Source organism: Cetorhinus maximus, chromosome 4, assembly GCF_964194155.1.
Source record: "Cetorhinus maximus chromosome 4, sCetMax3.hap1.1, whole genome shotgun sequence".
In the NCBI taxonomy this organism is placed as follows: domain Eukaryota; kingdom Metazoa; phylum Chordata; class Chondrichthyes; order Lamniformes; family Cetorhinidae; genus Cetorhinus; species Cetorhinus maximus.
In genome coordinates, this window is record NC_135882.1 from 151322174 (window position 1) to 151344686 (window position 22513).

Below are 22513 nucleotides of genomic sequence, written 5' to 3' on the forward strand. Positions count from 1 at the left end.
ACCTGTGGAGATGGCTTTGCCAGCGGACAAGAAATGAAGGTGACAAATGTGGAAATTTGAAATGCAGCGCATTTTCCCAGAGGCAATCTCTCAGCAGCAATGGCTACTCCACCGGCAACAGCGAGTCACCGATTAAGCTTCTCAAGAGGGCAATAATCCAAAATTCTGGCAATGTATTGAAAATTTACCAATGGCTGTGTCCAGAGCCCAGCAACATTGAGAAGGCAGCTTCATGGTGGAGGGAGTGGTGGGGGGGTGGGGGCGGGGGTGCAGGGGGTTGGAGGGCAATTGTAGGTTAATGCACATGCTGGTATCAATGGCCCCCAAAGGCTGAAGGTGATACGTCTGAGCCCAAATGAATTGACATGGCGGCATTCCTCCTCCACGCCGATGATTCTGACATTTCTGGGCCTTTTTTTTTCAAGCATGCTGTCTGCACTCTTTCCTGCAGAGCACCTCCATTTTGGTCCCTAGCTCTCCCTCTGCCTGAGCAGAGCTTACCTCTGTCAGTAGGGCTGTCTGCCACCCTGCTGTCAGGCCCTCCCGTGTCTGTGTGCTGCGTGCTGTAGCTAATGCACCTGGACCCTAACCCGCCCATGTTGGGTTCAAAGCAAACCCCGAGGCAGTCTGTCAATTAATCACCTCCCCTAAAATTGAGCAGGCAGGTGGACCATCAACATGGGTGGGTTAGGGTCCGGATGCAATCCCGATACCCATCAGTTTGTTAAGTCTGGAAGATTCCAACCTGGGACACTTCATAATAGAATGGGGAAAGTAAAGAGGGGATGAGAGAGACATTCAAAATTATGAGGGGCTTTGCTAAAGTAAATAGCAACAACAAATTATCTTTAATTTTAAAAAAAATCTTTCATGGGATGTTGGCATCGCTAGCTAGGCCAACATTTGTTGGGCATCCATAATTGCCCTTGAACTGAGTGGCTTGTGAGGCCATTTCAGAGTTAAGAGTCAACCACATTGCTGTGGATCTGGAGTCACATGTAGGCCAGACCAGGGAAGGGCGGCAGATTTCCTTCCCTAAAGGACATGAGTGAACCAGATGCGTTTATGTGGCAATCAATGATAGTTTTCATTGCCACCGTTACTGTGACTAGTTTTATATTCCAGATTTTTTTAAAATTTATTCATGGGATGTGGGCTTCGCTGGCTGGGCCAGCATTTATTGCCCATCCCTAGTTGCCCTTGAGAAGGTGGTGGTGTGCTGCCTTCTTGAACTTCTGCAGTCCATGTGGTGTAGGTACATCCACAGTGCTGTTAGGAAGGGAGTTCCAGGATTTTGACCCAGCAACAGTGAAGGAATGGTGATATATTTCCAAGTCAGGATGGTGAGTGACTTAGAGGGGAACTTCCAGCTGGTGATATTCCCATCTACCTGCTGCCCTTGTCCTTCTAGATAGTAATGGTCATGGGTTTGGAAGGTGCTGTGGAGGAAGTGAATGTTTGTGGATGTGGTGCCAATCAAGTGGGCTGCTTTGTCCTGGATGGTGTCAAGCTTCTTGAGTGTTGTGGGAGCTGCACACATCCAGGCAAGTGGAGAGTATTCCATCACACTCCTGACTTGTGCCTTGTAGATGGTGTACAGGCTTTGGGGAGTCAGGAGGAGAGTTACTTGTCACAGAATTCCTAGCCTCTGACCTGCTCTTGTAGGTACAGTATTTATATGGCTAGTCCAGTTCAGTTTCAGGTCAATGGTAACTCCCAGGATGTTGATAGTGGGGGATTCATGATGGTAATGCCATTCAACAACAGGGGGCAGTGGTTGAATTCTCTCTTTTTGGAGATGGTCATTGCCTGACACTTGTGTGGCGCGAATGTTTCTTGCCACTTGTCAGCCCAAGGCTGGATATTGTCCTGGTCTTGCTGTATTTGGACATGGACTGCTTCAGTATCCGAGGAGTCATGAATGGTGAACATTGTGCAAACATCAGCGAACATCCCCACTTCTAACCTTACGATGGAAGGAAGGTTATTGATGAAGCAGCTGAAGATGGTTGGGCAAGGACCCTACCCTGAGGAACTCCTGCAGTGATGTCCTGGAGCTGAGATGATTGGCCCCCTAACAACATCAACCATCTTCCTTTCTGCGAGGTATTAACCAAATTTATTAACCAAATTCAAATCCCACCAACTGCCGAGGTGGGATTTGAACCCACGTTCCACAGCATTCAAAATTATGGGGCCGCCGGGGGAGGTGGCGGGGTGGGAGGGGCGGGGCCAGCAGACAGGAAAGTGGAGCTGAGACCACAACCAGATCAACCACGATCTTATTGCATGGTGGAGCAGGCTTAAAGGGCCTACTCCTATATTCCTATTAGCTGGGTCTCCGGATTACTAATCTTACCACCCTACCACCGTCTCCCCAGAATTATTCCATTGACAAGCAAGTCAGTAATTCGAGGGCATAAATTTAAGGTCTTTTTAATTAAATATAATTTTTAGGAGAGTTGTTAAGATATTCAATACCCTACCAGAAACAATATCCTTGCCTGCTTTGAAATTTGAGTGGATGTAATTATTGGACAAGGAACATTTAAGGGGGCATTTAGAAATGATATGAAGATATAACTAAGTGCATAGCTCTTTCAGAGATTCGGGGTAAGAGACACAAAGGGCCAAATAGTCTCTCCTTCTTTGCTAGCAAATTTTGTGATTCAAATCTAAACTCTTGTCAGAAAAATTGATTGTTCTCACCATGCATTTCAGAAACTTAAAAGAAGTTGTTGCCTGTGTGAATAGCTTTTTCTCCTTCCTTCCCCCAAAAAGCTGCTGGGTTTTGGCTGAAGAAAGCTGTTCTTTTGTGGTATTTTCTTTTAAAGTTCCAGCAGCAGCACGCCTTTCTGATTGAAGGTCACCTTGCGGTGTTTTCTGCTGTCATCTGTTCCATTAATCACCCATCGTTGGCCCAGAGAAACTGTAACATAACCCTTGAAATGTAATAACACCTTGCTCTTCTAAAATGGGAAGAAGGCGATGCGTTAAAGTACTTCAGTGCTCAAATATTGCTGTCACTTTTCATTGTCAGTCAGTTCTCAACTTTCAAAAAAAATTCTCACCTCCCTGCATTGAAGTCGAGACGCACACTGTCTCCTCCTATACTTCATTTCTATTGCTAGAAGCCCATGGGTGTGAAATTCCTTGCCTCTCAGATTTTCTTAAAACTCACCTCAACATTTGGCTTACTAAAAAAAAACCTGATTTTGTTTGAGGGCTCTTTGTGTCTCTGTGAAAATCTTTAAATGTGATTGGCTGCTTGGACAGCCTGATGACATGGCTTGTGCTCCACATTGGGAAATCCCCAGTAATGAATGCCACAATCAGTTGCAGGATCATTGCACTGTGATAGAGGTGCAATTCTCTCAGCGAGGCTCACTTCAGGTCGAGGGCAGGTATCCTTGCTTCGCCGCTGACTGAAAAATCCAGCCCAATTCATATTTGAAAAGGCAAATTTAAAAGGGTACAGAGAAAGAACATGGAATGGCCTACATCAGCACTGGCACAGTGAACTAAATGGTCTCCTATGGTCTTCCAAAGCACTCCTGGCCTGCCCTGTTCTACCCTCTATCAACGTGGTCATACAAGACTCTGCTTCTTGTGTCCTAAATCATACCACATTACATTTATTTATCATCCCTGTGCTGCTGATCTGCATTGGCTTAGCAACACCTTGATATTAAAATTCTCATCCTTGTGTTCAAATCTCACCATGGCCTTGACCCTTCCTTAACTCAAATCTCATCCAGACCTGCTGAGAAAACGCTGCTCCTCCAATTCTGGCCTCTTGAGCAACTGTGGTTTGAAACCACACTAACTTTGGTGACTGTGCCTTCAGCTGCCAAGGCCCTAAGCTCTGGAATTCCCTCACTGAATCTCTCCGCCTCTCTTTAACCAAGCTTTTATTTGATAACACTCCTGTGAAGTACCTTGTGGTATTTTACTGTGTTAAAGGTGCTAAAACAATACAGGTATTATTATTGTGCTATAAAATTATATAATTGCATAATTGCGGCTTTCAAAGGTTGAGTAATGGAAGTAAGAGAATTGGTGCAGGTGAGGATGTGGGCTGTGATGTTGAGCTGAAGCTGGAAGAGATTTGAGGCAAGGATGCCAATTGAGAGGGTTTAAGAGACCAAGCCTTGCTAACTAAAGCCTTGCACTAGAATTCACAGCAGAAAAGGGAACGATGGATGCAGAGCACATTTCTTGTGCTGGGAGAAAAAAGCAGATTTGGTAATGGAGAGGATGCCGATCAGAAAGTTAACCTTGAGATCTATAAAATAGGAAGTTCTACACCTCCTGATTCAGTCTGAGATGGCAGCTAAAGAGGCTGGCGGAATTAAGGCAAGAGGCCCAGAAATCATGACAGGAGTTGAAGAGAATGTCTCAGAGCACTAAAAAAAAAAATTCAGAACATTTTACCTCATCCAAAAAAGTGTTTCAAACCAAAAATGCTGGAAATGTACAGCATATCATATCATTGCCTTAAATGAAGAGCTTGGATAATGCTTTGGTTAGGATCAGTTACCCAAATTAGGGAAAAAAAATCCTCCTTGATGTGAATTATTGTCAACTTAGAGTTAAAATAATCTAACTTTCTCTTGATACTGTACATTTCAAGCATTTTCAGTTTATTCCACAATTTTATGCCACGCTTGAATGTTTAAGGATATAATAGCCACTTGTGAAGCACAAGAAACGTGATGACAAGACAAATAAATGTTAACGAGAGGCAGTGAAGACCTGACAGTTAATTGTTCCGCAGCTAAGAAACTGATAGATCACCTTCAGTTGAAGGTAGTTTCTTGTGGGTTCTACTGAAGGCTGCAATCGGATGTGATTATCTTTCATGAAACAAATCATCACAAATTGGCATTAAGATGAGCATCTTCTCTCAGCTCAACACAATCGATGCCATGCAGATAACCCAAGACTTTTGACCCTGAAGGTTATGTTTTATAGTGGTAATTCTGCTGAGCGAGTAGATCCAAAGGGTGAACTAAATATTCTCTCGATATGCATCTGAAGCTTGCCTGAGTTGTGACTTTTTGTAGATAGTATTTAGAATATTCTAGATAGAGAATATTGTAACCCACTGTAAGGCACATCACTAAAAGGTATCAGTTTATCTGAATTGCCCATTGTGAATGTTGTGCTGATAATGTGCAATGTTACTCACAAGGTTGAATTAATGGTGTACAGATTCTGCATTGCAGCAAGAATCTTTGGAACGTATTTTTTCCAATTTAAACCAAAAAAACCGTACCAACAAAGAAATTGGGCGGAATTTTCCATGCCCGCTGGCATCAGGCATCACGGTGGGTGTGAGCAGACAATATGGCGGGAAGACCAAAAATCAGTTACACGACATCGTGAAACCAGTTTGCAATCATCCACTCCTCCCAGCAATGGTGGGCCACGTTTCCCACCACCGCACGTCGGGAACTCCATTGTAATACCTCTGCAGATCATTATAAGCCCAGCTCACTGGATTCATCCCCCGCCACGCTGGATCATCCAATCATGCTGATGTGTTTCACTAAGGAACATAAGTGACATGCACTTGGCAACATGCACTTCACTTGGGACTTCGAGGTTTGTTTGCCTACCTTGGTTCGGGCAGCACTCACGGTCATCAGTGCCAGGCTTCGCAGTCAGCACTTTTACATGGGCTCATGGGCAGGTTTCTACTTACGAGACCAGCTGTAAGGCGGGGGTGGTTTTTCAATGGCTGCAGGGCTATGGCTTTCTTGGGGAAGGGGAGGAAGTGGCCTCAGGCAAGGGAAGAGGCTGCAGAGCTAGGGCATTACTGGGGAAAGGGAGTATCCCAGGATGTGTGCGGAGGAAAATGTTGATCTGTGCAAGTGGCCTCAAGTGGGTGAGGAATGAGGAGGCAGTTTCCAGAGGAGATGAGACCAGATGGAGATGCGAGGGTGTGTGCGAGAGAGTGAGTAGTGATGTCCCTTGAACTGGCAGTGAGTGAGATGAATGTTTGATGGCCTTGTGAGTGTGTGAGTTTAGAGTGATGGGATGGTTGCCTTACCCTGGCAGCACGGATGAGCACATTCATCCTCTTTCTACACTGGATGGCTGACCTCTTCTGTGCAGCGTTGGCACTGACCCACTGCTGCCACTGCCTGCCAAGCCAAAGCGATGTTGCTGCCCCTCCTGAAGCTAGAGTGGGAGTAGGGGACATCACGGCGGGCCTCCACAGCATCCAAACAGCACTCCAGGGGCATGTTACTGAGTCAGGAGGCTGCAGTCTTCTTGCCTTTAGAGGCCATGTCTTCTGTGGAGCAGCCATGGGCTGGAAGCCCTGAGAGGTGTGCACATGGCTGTTCTTTAAATTTGGTGCCTGGTATGAGGCAGCAGCGAGGTGACAGCGTGGTGGGCGAATGAGAGCCTGGGAATGCATGATTAATAAGGCAGGATTGAGACTATACGGTGTGAATAGCCGCCATTGCGGCCGGCGGGTAAAATGTTCTTTTTCCCGCCCGCTACCACACTTAGTGCAAATCTGGGATGATTCCGACATTGGTGATTGTGTTGACATTGCAGCAACACAAATCATGTCTCTGCATGATTCTTTCCTTGATCTTTGGTTTAGCTTCTTTACAAAGAATTTAGAGCAAAGTAACAGGCCATTTGTCCCAATCATATTGGGTAACAGTGACAAAGATTTAAAACAACAACCTATATTTATAGAATGCCTTTGATGAGATAAAATATCCCAAGGTGCTTCACAGTGATATTATAAAACAAGTTATGATACTGAGCCGCATAAGGAGATGAACAGCTTGTTCGAAGAAGTAGGTTTTAAACAGCATCTTAAAGAAGGGAAGGCAGACAGAGAGGCAAGGAAGTTTAAGGTGGAAATTCCAGAGCTTAGGGCCCAGGTAATTGAAGGCAAGGCCACCAATGCTGGAGTGATTTAAATCAGAAATGCTCAAGAGGCTGGAATTAGAGGAGCACAGACTCTGAGAAAGTTGTGGGGTTGGAAGAGATTACAGGGATAGGAAAAGGCGAGGCCATGGTGGGATTTGAAAACAAGGATATTTTTAAAAGCAAGGCTTTACTTAAGCAGGAGCCGTTGTAGGTCAGCAAGCACAAGGTTGATGGGTGAGTGAAACTTTTGTCGAGTTAGGCCATGTGGCAGCATATTTTTGGGCGGCCTCAAATTTATGAAGAGTAGAATGAGACATGCCAGCCGGGATGGTTTTAGCGATGGCCGGTATATGTGTGCTCAAATATAACACCAAGGTAAGGGAAAAGTCACGGTTAGTGTTAGGCAGTTGTGGGGAGAGGGATGGTGTTAGTAACTAGGGAGCCAAATTTGTGGCATGGACCAGAGACAATGGTTTTGGTCTTTGCAATAATTAATAGGAAGACATTTCTGCTCATTGAGGACTGGATGACAGATAATCAATCTGATAATCTATAGAGTGTAAAGGGGTTGAGAGAGGTAATGGTAAGGTAGAGCTTGGTGTCACTAATGTATATGTGAAACTAATGTATTTTCAGGTGATGTCACTGAGGGGCAGCATGTAGATGAGAAATAGGAGGGAGCCAAGGGTAGATCCTTGGGCTACACCAGAGATAACTCTGCATTAGCAGGAAAAGAAGCCATTGCAAGTGACTCTCTGGCTACAATTAGATAAGTTAGAATTGAACCAGTGGAGTGCAATCCTGCTCCACTAGGGCTATCTGTACCTTTGTTATCACATTCCTTAGATAATATCACCAGCTTCAACACCTCTTTGTCCTTTTGTCTGTGACATATTTTGGTTATCTCCACCTATCACTGGCCCTCTATCCAGCTCTACTTGTCCCACCCCCCCTTAAACCATCTTATATTTCACCTCTTTTCTATTTTCCTTAGTTCTGTTGAAGAGTCATACGGACTCGAAACGTTAACTGTGTTCCTCTCCGCAGATGCTGTCACACCTGCTGAGCTGTTCCAGGTATTTTTGTTTTTGTTTTGGATTTCCAGCATCCACATTTTTTTGCTTTTATCCCATTCTAAAACTATTGATTAACAATGTAGCCCACGCTACACAGCAATTGGGTAATACAATCACGTGGTCAATCTGCTTACATTCTCTTAAAGGTATAATCCACCTCAGATTACCACTTCCCTCCCCATTTACTCGAAGGTACAATTTATAATCTTTATAATGTATCAACTATTCACATAAATAAACTATTTACAAATTCAATCTATTTGGTGGCTTCTTCAAACATGTTGAACGTCTTAGTTCTGCGACTTCGGGTGGTTCATCCGAGGCCTCCCTCTCAGGAGTCACCTGTCCAGCAGGCCCTCCAATTGGAAACTGTAAGTTTGTTTCTTCAACCCTCTCAGGCTCAATGGATCCTACAGGTACTTCCAAACCAAGGGGAGTTACTTCTGCAAGTGGTGTAGACTCAAATAGGAATGCTTTCACCCTCTTTTGAGCCCAATTACATGCATTCCTGCTGCCCCTCCCCTCCAAGTTCAACAATACGAAGGTCAACTGTCAGGAGGGTTCTCAAAATCAGGATGTTGGGCAAGGATAAATTCAACACGGTATGATCAGCTTCCTGTTGTATAAAATAAAATAAAAATTCCGGTGCCTTGTCAGTAATTCCACTTGTTCTTCCTATGTGTCTTCTTTTTATGGGTTTTCTTCTTGGCAGCGCTGACTTTAACCTCAGCTTCCTTTTCAATTTCCCTATTGGCCAGACTAGACTCAGGCATGAGCTCAACTTGAGTGAACTCAGTGGTTGAGTCTTCCAGCATTTCCTCATCTGTCAGCTCCTTTGAAAACTCAGGGGCCTCTATTTTGAAAACTTCTTGGCTTTCACGTAGCTGATTCTTCAGTTCTTCCATTTCTTTTTTATATTTGTCAGTTGTTTCCCGGAGTATTAAGCATTGTTGTGTTTTCTTGGCTAATTTATTCTTCATCTCGGCCAGAGATATGCTGAATTCTTTCTGTTCTTCCTCATTACTTTTTAGTGGTACAAATTAGGATCTGAGGGAATCTTGCAATATGCGAAAGTCCTTCAGCAGGTTTTCTTTTTCTTTTTGGAGGTTACTGACTTCAATTCGAACTCTGTCCTGAAGCATCACCTCCACAAGTTTCTTTTGTTGAGTCTTTACATACTCTTTTTTCCAAACAGAACATTTCCTGCTTCTGATTGAGATCTCAGTAGTCTCCCAAGATTAATCTCTCTTAACCAGTTTCTTCCAAGGAGACTCGGTCCTCTGCCTGCTATCACCATGAGGGGTAGATTAACGCACTGATTTCCAGATTGTACTGGAACCTTGCATATACCTCTTACTCATATATCTTCACCAGTATACATCTTTAATTTGGCATCTGAATTTTCCAGATTTAATGAGTGGTCTCCTCCATTTAGATATTTGAATGTATGTTCCCCAATAACTGTCGTGGGTGTCCCTGTATCCACCTCCATTCGGATGGGTTTCTCGTTGACTTTCATTGTCATGTAGGTTGGCTCTGTTTTACCTATTTTTAAGTTGTATAGTGAGTAAATATCTGACTCTGTTTCTTCTGGTTCCTCTGTTATGTTGATTTCATGATTTCTACCTCTTTACTTAAAGTTCTGTCTTAATCTGTCTTTACAATGTGTCCATTATGATGGCAGAAGAAACATTCAATTCTTTTAAATTGTCATTCGTCTGCAGGCTGTCTGGTTCCATTTCTGTCATTATTATTGTAGGTTTTCTCTGTTAAGCTATTGCTTTTTGCTGGTCTGTTAATGGTGGTTGTTTTCCGCCTTTCCGTGGAGCTTTTGCATCATTTCTAACCGGTGCTTCCCTCCCGACCTGAAGAATGGCGCCATTTTGTGCCCCCTTGATTGCTTCTGAGTCCCTGACTGCGCTTTCCATTGTGAGCACCGACTCCAGCGCCTTGCTGAAATCTAAATTTATTTCTGACAGCAACCGTTTTTGAATGGTGTCTTCATTATTCCCACATACTAATCGGTCTCTTAACACGTCGTTAATTGACCTCCCGAACTCACAGTGCTCTGGCAATTGTTTAAAGGATGCTACATTGCAAGCGACTCTCTCCAGGGGTGCGACACCTCGAGTTAAATTTAAAACGCTGCGTTGTTACCGAGGGTTTTTGTCTGAAAGTGGCTTTTCATAAGATTTCAACTCATCAAAGCTCTTGGAATCTGGGGCGTTGAGTGCCATTAGACCACGAATTAGGCCGTATGTTTTACTGCCACACGTCATAAGAGGATTGCTCGACTCTTCTCCTTCCCTGATATGTTGTTGGCCAAAAAGATGTATTGGTGGCCATCAGTGATCTGATCAAATGGTTCGATATGGCTAATCTGTGGCATACTGGAGGGAGATAGCTCTGACGACTGTGATAAGGCTGTACTTAAAATCACCTGTAATATACGGCTCATTTGCTTCTGTTTAATTCCTGTGGCTTTCCTTGGTGTCGTTGAGTGGTTGCATTTTGCCTCGTCGCATGCCTATCGACTGATAAGGGAGCTGGTAATCAAGATGATGTAGATGAAGAGACCATTGTAAAGTGAAGCACATGCTGTTTATTCACCTAAGTAATGGAGCACTAACACATGTGTACTTCTCAAACCAAAACCCATTCTAACACTGCTGATTAACAATGTAGCACATGCTGCACAGCAATTGGATAATACAATCATGTGGCCAGCCTGCTTACATTCTCTTAAAGGTATATTGCTCCTCAGGTTATCACAATGAGCATGTGCTCCTCTCCACTTTCTGTCCAGACAACACTTTACACTCAGATAGTAAACACAATAACCTACACCCCCGACCCAAGTGTGTTTTACTTTTCATTCCCATCATATGGTATTATATCAAAGAATGGTTTTAGATCATTAAATATTCCACGTTAAAGACATTCCACACACTGTCACATGAAATAAATGCCAGGCCTCCATTCTGTTCAATGGGCCCAAACACATTGGGGAAAATTTTCTCCCCGTCGGGCGGGCCGGTCGGGAGCGGGCGCAGATCCGATCACCTCCCGTGATCAGCTGCGCGCTGCCATTTTGTGTGGGTGGGCCAATTAAGTCCCACCCAGCGTGACATGCACCCGGAAGCGCTCAACGCTACCTGTGCAGGCAGGGGGAGGAGGGAGAGTCGGGGTCTGCACTCTTTTGTGCATGCGCGCAAAAGAATTCAGAAATCTCCCTGAGGCACAGGGAGACTAATTTCAATATGAAAGCATTGAAAAACAGAGAAAATAAAATTATTCAGACATGTCCCCTCACTTGAGCTGGGACATGTTTATGAATTTTGATAAAGCTTTTTATTTCATTGATAAATCCTTCATGAAACCTCATCCCACCCGTGGATGAGGTTTCACGAAAAATGCCAAGGCCGCCTGGGTTCTTCACCTGCCCGCCAACCTTAAGGTTGGACGGGCAGCCCTGACAAATACTTAAATTAGTTTATTAATGGCCTTAACAGGCCTTTGACAGTTTCGGCGGGTGCGCAGCCGACTCCGGCACCCGCCCGCCGAACTAAAGATCCGAATGACGCGCAGTGATGTCGGGACGCAGGCCGGCCAGAAGATTCTGCCCATTGATCTCAATCTGGTCATCTAACCAAAGTCTCTCTCTCTCTCCTCAGCTTGTGGGAGCTTCACTGGAACAGTGTAGGAGGCCAAGGACAGAGAGGTCAGAGCGGGAGTAGGATGGAAAATTATAGCAACAAGCTCCACTGCACACAAGCTTTGAGCAGTTTGTTCCTTGCTTTCCATTCACTCCCTTGTTCAGTCCATTAACTTCACTTTCCCTTTCACATGCTGGTTAAGTGGTTGTGAGTTTCTAAAATTTCTTATTTTATTTCAGATACCAGCATTTGCAATTTTTCTTTCCCCCTTCCTTCTGAACAAACACACAAATTAGGAGAAGGAGCAGGCCATTCGGTCTGTAGAGCCTGCTCCACCATACAATCAGATCATGGCTGATCTAATGTCAGCTCAACTCCACTTTCCTTCCTACCCCCTTTGACTCACTTGTCAAACAAAAATCTCTCCAACACAGCCTTAAAAATATTCAATGATGCTGCCTCCACGCTCTTTGGGTGAGAAAGTTCCACAGACTCACAACCCTTTGAGAGAAGAATATTCTCCTCATTTCCACTTTAAATGGGAGAACTCTGATTTTTAAACTGTGTCCCCTAGTTCTAGTCTCTCCCTCCAGGGGAAACATCCTTTCAGCATCCACCATGCCAAGTCCCCTCAGGATGCTGTATGTTTCAATAAGATTGCCCCTGGTTCTACTAAACTCCAGTGGATACAGGCCCAACCTGTCCAGCCTTTCCTTACAGGCTGCACATCCCAGGAATCAATTGAGTAATCCGTCTCTGAACTGCTTCTAATGCAATTATGTCCTTTCTTAAATAAGGAAACCAAAACTGTACACAAACTCTAGATGCAGTCTCGCCAAGACCTGAACCAACTGTGGCAAAACATCCCAGATTTTATTTTCCACTCCCCTTGCAATTAAGGACAACATTCTATTTGTCTTCCTAGTCACTTGCTGTACCTGCATTCTAAGTTTTTGTGATTCATGTACCAGGACACCAAGATCCTTCTGTAGCTCAGAGTTTTGCAATCTCTCTCCACTTAAATGATATGCTGCTTTTAATTCTTCCAGCCAAAGCTGGTAAACTCACATTTTCCCACATTATACTCCGTCTGTCAAATTTTTACCCACTCAGTTTATCTATCTAAATCCCTTTGCAGACTCCTTATGCCTTCTTTACAACTTACTTTTCTACCTATCTTTGTGTCATTAGCAAACTTAGTAATCATACATTTGATCCCATAATCTAAGTCATGAACATAGGTTGTAAATAATTGAGAACCCAGCATTGATCCCTGTGGCATTGTTACAGCTTGCCAACTTGAAATTGACCCATTTATGCCTAATCTTTATTTACTGTTAGGTAACCAATCCTCTATCCATGCTAATATGTTACCTCCTAGACCACAAGATCTTATTTTGCATCGTAGCCTTTGGTGTGGCACTTTGTCAAATGCCTTCTGGAAATCTAAGTACACCAAATCCACAGATTCCCCTTTATCCTCATTGCTTATTATTTCCTCAAAGAACTCTAATAATTTAGTCAAACATGATTTCCCTTTCACAAAACAATGTTCACTCTAAATGATTGCATTAAGATTTCCCAAGTGCCCAATATAACCTTGTTCATAACAGAATCCAACATTTTTCCATGTGAAATATGTTAAACCAGCTGGCCTGTAGTTTTCTGCTTTCTATCTCCCTCCCATCTTGAATAGAGGAGTTATATTTGCTATGTTTCCAATCTGGTGTGACCTTTCCAGAATCTAGGAAATTTTGGAAAATTAAAATGCATCTGCTATCTCAGCAGTTACTTCTTTTAAGATACTTGGATGCCGTCCATCGGGACCTGGGGACTTGTCAACTTTTAATTCTAATAATTTCCTCGGTACTATTTCCCCGGTGATTGTCATTGTTTTAATTTCCTCCCTCCTTTTCACCTCTCTGATGCACACCTTATTTCCGGGGTGTTATTTGTATCCTCTACAGTGAAGACAGATGCAAAATATCTGTTCAATTTAACAGCTATTTCCTTTTTTTCCATTATTAGTTCCCCAGACTCACTCTCCAGAGGACACAACATTCACTTCACTTACTCTTTTCCTTTTTAAATACCCGTAGAAGCTTTTACTATTTGTTTTTATGCTTCTAGCTAGTTTTCTCTTATACTCTAATTTATCGTTCTTCTTTTAAAGTCATTCTTTGCTGTTTTTTATATTCTGTCCAATCTCTTAACCTGCTACTAGTCTCATTGGAATTATCTGCTTTTTCTTTTAACTTGAAAATATCTTTAAATTCCTTAGCTAGACATGGATTGGTACATCCTTCCCCGAAATCATTCTTTCTCTCTGGAATGTATATTTTCTGAGTGTTACAAAATAACTCTTTAAATACCTGCCACTGCATCTCTATTGACTTCTCCCTGAACCTAATTTCCCAGTTCACTTTAGCCAGCTCTGTCTTCACACCCTCATAATTGCCCCCATTTAAGTTTAAAACACTAGTCTTAGACTTACTCTTCTCTCCCTTTAACCGAAATTCAATCATGCCATGATCACTACTGCTTAGACAAGCCGTTACTATGAGGTCATTACTTAATCCTGTCTCATTGCACATTACCAGATCTAGAATAGCCTACTCTCTGGTTACTCTAGCACATGCTGTTCTAAGAAATTATCCCAAAAACAGTCTGTGAACTCAAGGCTACCATTGCCCATTTGATTTGCCTAATCTGTAAATAGATTAAAATCACCCATGATTATCACATTACCTTTCTTCTAAGCCCAAATATTTCATCCTGTATGCTCCATCCTAAAGTGTTGTTAAGTGACTTTCTCCCTTACTATTTCTTATTTCTATCCAAATGGATTCTACATCTTGATCTTTAAACTAAGGTAATCTCTTACGATTACACTAGTGCCATCCTTAATTACCAGAGCGACACTTCAACCTTCCTGTCCTTACGGAATGTCATGTATCCTTGAATATTCAGGACCCAGCCTTTGTCATCTTGCAGCCATATCCCCATAATGGCTATCAGATCATATATATTTATTTCTATTTGAGCTTTTCACTTATCGGTTTTGTTAAGAAGGCTCTGTGCATTCAGATACAGAGCCTAACTCTGTCTTTTTATCATGTGTGCAATCTCTGGCCTTATCTGCTGGTGCTTTCTAAGTTTGTATGTTCTGTCCCTTCCTGCCATACTCTGATTATCACTGCAGCCTTAAGATAAATCAGATAAACTTGCTCATTTTCATGCCAAATTTGTCCTGCAATCCTCAAAAATATATTTAACATGATTCTTTTTTAAAAAGGAAATAAAATCATAAATGGGAGTGTAAACACACCTATCACTAAAAGTACTGACACAGATTAACAAGGCCATAAAAAGAACAAACCAAGCACTGAATTTAATTTCTAGAGGGATAGAATCAAAAAGTGGAGTATTTTTGTTAAACATGTATCGAACCTTGGTCAGACAGCCCCTGGAGCACTGTACACAATTCTGCTCACCATATTATAACAAGATACAGAGTCACTGGAAAGGCTCAAAATAAGATTTACAAGGACAATGTCAGGAACGTGGAGGTACGCCTATCAGTAAAGGATGAAGAGTTTGGGCCTCTTTTCTCTTGAAAAGAAAAGGCTGAAGGGTGGCCTAATAGAGGTCTTCAAAATTGTGAAAGGTTCTGATAGAGTTGATACAGAGTGTTTCATCTTGTGGAAAAGAGCATCTCTAGAGTCATCGATATCCCTCCATGGGCCTCATTAATATCCCACCCTATCTCTGTCATCTCCTCCAGCCTCACAACTCTCCAAAATATCTGCACTGCTCTACTTCTAGCCTCTTATGCATCCCCGATTTTAATTGCTCCACCATTGGTACCTTCAGCTGCCTATTCCCTAAACTCTTCAATATCTTATCTATTCCTCTCCACTTCACTTTTTCCCTTTAAGCCACTCTTTTGAAACCTATCATTTTGACCAAGCCTTAGGTCATATGACCTAATATCTCCTTAAGCAACTTTATTTTATAATGCTCCTGTGAAGCACCTTGGAACATTTCACTTCGTTAGAGGCGCTATATAAATGTTACTGTTATTGCTTCACACATTCATATCAAATTTCTAACATAAAATTTATTTCAATGATGAGATTAGACTGATTAAAGTAAATGGACAATGCCTCTTAAAAATAATGTGGAGAATTTACCATGACCACATTCAAAGTTTGTATGGTAACAATCGCCAATAATAATTTCTAGCCTAGTAAATCCTAAAATCCCCATCAATTTTAAAACTGCCACATCCCAAAATCCATTACACATCCCATGGATTGGTATAAGTTAAGCTTTATAAAATATATGGCATAGAGCGATAATAATTGTGCCTTGGCTTCCCAATTCTAAAATCATTAGATCAGTACATCATGGCCCATATAACATGAGACAGCAGTAATTCAAATATAATTATTAAGAACCCCCTATTAAAAAAGCACAACGTTGTTAATTAAATTTTATAATTAGCTTTGGCTGAATGTAACATAATAAACGTAAACTGCTTTGCTTCCTGCTCCTGATCTAAAAATTGGGGTTGAATAGAAGGTTCATGTTGGAGCATGGTGCAGCACTTTCTGATTTTTGTCCTCTTGGTCCCACAGCCTTGGAAGACACGTTTTCATAACTGAGGTTATTAGAATATGGTATGAATTACCACAAGCCGAATCAAACATTTAAGAGGAAACCAAATAAACAGGAGGGAAAATTAATGAGGAAGGAACAGTGAAAGGGTTTTCTCTATTTTTTATTCATTCATGGGCTAGGCCAGCATTTATTGCCCATACCTAATTACCCTTGAGAATGTGGTGGTGAGCTGCCTTCTTGAACCAATGCAATCCATGTGGTGTAGTATAGTGCTGTTAGGGAGGGAGTTCCAGGATTTTGAACAAGTGATAATGAAGGAACGGCAATATATTTCCAAGTCAGGATGGTAAGTGACTTGGAGGGGAAATTCCACTTTGTGGTGTTCCCATGTGTCTGCTGCCCTTGCCTGTCTAGATGGTAGCAGTTGTGGGTTTAGAAAGTGCTACCTAAGAAGGCTTGATGAGTTCCTGCAGTGCATCTTATAGATGGTACACACTGCTGCTACTGTGCATTGGTGGTGGAGGGAGTGAATGTTTATGGATGGGGTGCCAATCAAGCAGGCTGCTTTATCCTGGTGTCAAGCTTCTTGATTGTTGTTGGAGCTGCACTCATCCAGGCAAGTGGAGAGTATCCCATCACACTCCTGACTTGTGCTTAGTGGACAGGCTTTGGGGAGTCAGGAGGTGAATTACTTGCAGCAGGATTCCAAGCCTCTGACCTGCTCTTGTAGCCATGGTATTTATATGGATAGTCCAGTGCAGTTTCTAGTCAATGGTAACCCCCAGGATGTTGTCAGTGGAGGATTCAGCAATGGTAATTCCATTGAGCATGAAGGGGTGATAGTTAGATTCTCTCTTGTTGGAGATGGTCATTGCCTGGCACTTGTGTGGCACGAATGTTACTTGCCACTTGTCAGCCCAAGTCTGGATATTATGCAGGTCTTGCTGCATTTGGACATGGACTGCTTCAGCATCTGAGGAGTCGCGAATGGTGCTGAACATTGTGCAATCATCAGTGAATATCCCAACTCTTGACCTTATGATAGAAGGAAAGTCATTGATAAAGCAGCTGAAGATGGTTGGACCTCGGACACTAACCTGAGGAACTCCTGCTATGGTGTCCTGGAACTGAGATGATTGATATCCAACAACCACAACCAGCTTTCTTTGTGCTGGGTATGACTCCAACCAGTGGAGAGTTTTTACGCTGATTTCCAGTGAATCCAGTTTTGCTAGGGCTCCTTGATTCCACACTCAGTCAAAAGCTGCCTTGGTGTCAAAGGGAGTCATTCTCACCTCACTTCTTGAATTCAGCTCTTTTGTCCATGTCTGAATCAAGGCTGAAATGAGGTCAGAAGCTGAGTGGCCTGGCGGAACCCAAACTGAGCATTGCTAAGCAAGTGCCACACAATAGCATTGTTGATGACCCCTTCCATCACTTAACTGATGATGGAGAGACGACTTTTGGGTGTGCTAATTGGCTGGGTTGGATTTGTCCAGCTTTTTGTGTACAGGACATACCTGGGCAATTTTCCACATTGCCGGGTAGATGCCAGTGTCATAGCTGCACGGGAACAGCTTGGCTCGGGTGGCGGCCTGTTCTGAAGCACAAGTGTTCAGTACTATTGTCCGAATGTTGTCAGGGCCCATAGCCATTGCAGTTTCCAGTGCCTTCAGCTATTTCTTGATATCACGTGGAGTGAATGGAATTGATTGAAGGCTGGCATCTGCTGGAGGAAGCCGAGATGGATCATCCACTTGGCACTTCTGGCTGAAGGTTGTTGCGAATGCTTTAGCCTTATCTTTAGCACTGATGTGTTGGGCTCCTCCACCATTAAGGAAGGGGATATTTATGGAGCCGCCACTTCCAGTAAGTTGTTTAGTTGTCCACCACCATTCACAACTGGATGTGGCAGGACTGCAGAGCTTAGTCCTGACCTGTTGGTTCTGGAATTGCTTAGCCCTGTCTATCGCATGCTGCTTATACTGTTTGGCACACAAGTGGTCCTGTGTTGTAGCTTCACCAGGTTGATGCCTCATTTTTATCTATGCCTAGTGCTGCTCCTGGCATGCTCGCCTACACTCTTCATTGAACCAGGGTTGATCCCCTGGCTTGGTGGTAATGGTAGAGCAGGGTATATACTGGGCCATGGCATTACAGATTGTGCTTGAGTACAATTCCACTGCTGCTGATGGTCCACAGCAACTCATGGATGCCCAGTCTTGAGTTGTTAGATCTGTTCAAAATCTATCCCATTTAGCATGGTGGTAGTAACACACAACACGATGGAGGGTATCCTCAATGTGAATACAGGGCTTCATCTCCACAATGACTGTGCGGTGGTCACTCCTACCGATGCTGTCATGGGCAGTTGCATCTGCGGCAGGCAGGTTGGTGAGGATGAGGTCAAGGATGTTTTTCTCTCTTGTTGGTTCCCTCACCACATGCTGCAGACCCAGTCTAGCAGTTTAGGCTTTAGGACTTGGCCAGCTTGGTCAGTAGTGGTGCTCCTGAGCAACTCTTGGTGATGGACGTTGAAGTCCCCCACCTAGAGTACATTCTGCACCCTCGCTACCTTCAGCGCTTCAACATGGAGAAGTACTGATTCATCAGCTGAGGGGTGGGGTTGGGCGCATACATCATATTTAGCAGGAGGTTTGACCTAATACCATGAGACTTCATGGGGTGCAGAATCAATGTTGAGGACTCCCTCCTGACTGTATACTGTCCTGCCAGTGGGACAGGACATACCCAGGGATGGTGAAGGTGGTGTCTTGGACATTTCTGTGAATATGACTATGTCAGGCTGTTTCTTCACTAGTCTGTGAGGCAGGTCTCCCAATTTTGGCATTAGCCCACAGATGTTAGTAAGGCAGACTTTTCCATGTCAACAGGCCTGTGTTTGTCATTATCGGTGCCTAGGTCAATGTTGGGTGGTCCATCCAGTTCCATTCCCTTTAGGCTTTTTAGTAGATTGATACAACTAATTGCCTTGCTAGGCTAATTCAGAGGGCATTTAAGAGTCAACCACATTACTGCAGGTCTGGAGTCACATGTAGGCCAGACCAGGTAAGGACAGCAGATTTCCTTCCCTAAAGGGCATTAATGATCCAGATGGGTTTTTACAACAATCGACTCATGGTCATCAATAGACTTCTAATTCCAGATTTTTGAATTCAAATTTCACCATCTGCCCTGTGGGATCCTGGAATAAATTAGCTCAGCAAGAGCCTGTTTTCACTGGTGGAAGTGGAGTGTTTGCTTTGATTGATTGACAACTTTATCAGGTTATAATAAGTTGTTCTTTCTTTGAACTCGTTCTTTCAATGACTGTATGTTTATTTGGATATGGTTAAGAGGTGTGAAGTAAGACAATGGTTCTGTTATTGTTACTATATTGATACAGTTTGGCTGACACTTTTTTAGGGTTGTAGAACAGCAGTTTCTTTTTCAAAGTAGTTTTCTGAATAAGTGTTTTTAAGTGTATTTTAAGACTTGCCATTGTTATACAGCTCACCCCTGACCAGTCCCCCATGTTACAGAGAGGGGGTATAAGGCATCAGGTAGCTCGCCTGCACTTAGACCTATTAAGGCCCTTAAGTGGCCAATTAATGGCCACTTAAAAACCTTATTCCATCTCTTCTGCTATAATATGTGCAACTGGGAAGGTGCATGGAAGGTGATCAGCCCTGCAGGTTTCATTGCACAGGCTAAAGGTAGGAAGGAAGGGGACTACTTCCTTGAGTGGGGGGGGGGGGGGGGCCTATGCCCAAGGTGGTACCTCCCACTTTGTGCCTCCGCCCCCAGCCTCTAAAACCTGACCCCCACCCCCACCTCGCCCGCCCCTTGCTGGGGTCTCCAATCCCTGCCCGACCAAAACGCCGGGGCTTACCTTCAAGTCCGGGATCTATGTTCTTTCTTCCTGGGGATGCTTGTGGCCCCAACAGTGACCACTATTTGCTTCAGCCACTGCTGGAATGACAAGAGCTGCCGGCCAATCTGATTGGCCAGCAACTTTCAAGGGCGGGACTTCCTGTTCCTGAGGGGCAGAAGTCTTACTTTCACCTTATTGAAGTCGCCACACTGCAACCCCACCCTGCACCCCCCCAGTTGGGGCAACCAAATTTAAAGTTGACAAGGTGCCGACTGACTTGTTGACTAGTGGCGCAAGCAATATGTCCCTTCACCACCCCCCCCCACCACCCCCCACCGCCCCCACCCCATAAAATTCACCCCCTATTGATTTTATTGGAGTTTTCAACTCTGACATCCGAATTCAAACCCAGAACAGATTCTCTGGTTATGAATGTCTCCTCTCGCTCTGCTGGGTGTGACAATCTTCTTAATCTTAGCGTTAATTAAAAGAATTAGGTTAAAGTAGAAAAGAAAGAGCATGCATTAAGTCTACAGCATGCAGAGTGGCCCCCTGTAGTGTGTACTTTACCCAAGGACTGATGTCAAGGCTTCACAGCGGGAACTTTACATAGCCAGCTGTTCCAAGCATCAAGAATACTCAAACATTTCCTAATTAATAAAATTCTAGGTATTCTAAGGGAAATAATTTTGGACAGTCTCCACTAGATTGAGCTTTGTGTTCACACCACAAAAACACCACATAATTCACTACACAGATTTGTTCATGCAGAAGGATTCAATTACGTCGTGTTCTTTGTCTAGATTTCTGTCATCCAGAAAGACCGCTGTTCAAATCTCAATCTAAGCTTCCAAAAATAAAACTAGCAAAACCACTTGTGCATACACACCATAAAACATTATTAATTTTAGAGATCGATTTCTCACTCGAAACACATCTTTATTAAGCTAAGAAAATGTCAACCATCATTGCTGGCTGACTGTACAATCTACAACACTTATTGCTTTGTGTAGGCTGTCCTCAGAGATTGTCTTTGCGTAAGTATTATTTGTCACTCACATTTGCAGTTGGAATTGGTGAATACATTGCCTATGTGACAAGTATTTGTTAGGCCAGATATGCTCCACAGTGTGCATCATTGTAATTGAGTCTAAGATCGTAGCCTAACCAGCTGCATAAAGACAACATTTTTTTTATTCCTTCACGGAATGTGGGTGTTGCTGGTAAGGCCAATATTTATTAACCATTCCTTTTTGCTTATGAGAAGGCGGTGGTGATCCCTCTTCTTGAATACAGTTGAGTGGATTGCTAGGCTATTTTAGAAGGCAATTAAGAGTCAATCACATTGCTGGTAATTTGGAGTCACATATCAGTTAGACCGGGTAAAGATGGCAGATTTCCTTTCCTTAAAGGGCTTTAGTGAAGCAGATGGGCTTTTAAGACAAGCCAGTAGCTTCATTGTCACCATTACTGATGCTAGCTTTTTATTCCAGATTTATATAATTAATTGAATTTAAATTTCCCAGTTGCCTGACTGCAGGGGATGGATGCAGGGGCAGAGGAAGGGCAGAATCAGAAGTGCCTAGTTATGGTACTCCAGGTATCATGAGTGGAGGGCAGGCTAGATAGACTAGCTGTGTTTACCTGCCTGATATTTTCATACGTTTGTAAGTACAAAACTAAAGCATACAAGATTCTGTGGCCATCCAACTTCTTGAATTTTAGCAGAGAGCTAATTTTTTTTAGCAACATTAAAGTTTGACTCCAATAATAGAATTCTGCTCCTGGGTGCAGGAAGTAAGAAGATATTTGTAGAGCTAGATTTTCCCTTACAAGAGAGCAGTGAGAGGTGAGCACTATAACTCAGGTCCATCAGTTCAATAAGCTGGTAATTAATCTCAAACTAGTACCAGTTGTATGTTATATTATCTCCTTTAAAAAAAAGACAGTTGGAGAAGTTGCTCCTTTGCTTGGAAAAACAGAAGTTCATCTGCCTCCCATTTCTGGCCATCTAATATGCCTACCCCAGGTTCCCCTACTATGGGACATCTGGTTTAATTGAGGGCAGGGAAAAACTGGAAACCTTCTTTAAAAAAACTTCCCAAGCTTTCAGTCACACAATATTGTTTATGTGCGGTATAAAATGAGTGACATAGGAATCTCTTTCAATGACCAGTTCCATGACTACAGCTCCTTCCTCATGCATAGCTTGAGCCCTCTTTTCAAACAAAACTTTGTGTTGGCCTTTTTTACAAACATGACAGTATGTTTGTATGTCCTGAAAATGACCATGTGAACAGAATTGAATTGTAAACCTCACCTTTTGAGACAGGATTGGATTTGCTGTGAGTGTGTTTTGTCTGCATTAAAATAGACTGAGTGCTTGT

General features: G+C 43.2%; 1 protein-coding gene across 1 annotated transcript in view; it reads right to left on the reverse strand.

Annotated features, from left to right (window-relative positions):
* The window catches only part of LOC144680103 (adhesion G protein-coupled receptor B1-like), a 288487-nt gene that overhangs the window by 160560 nt on the left and 105414 nt on the right, over positions 1 to 22513 (reverse strand). The window lies entirely within an intron of this gene.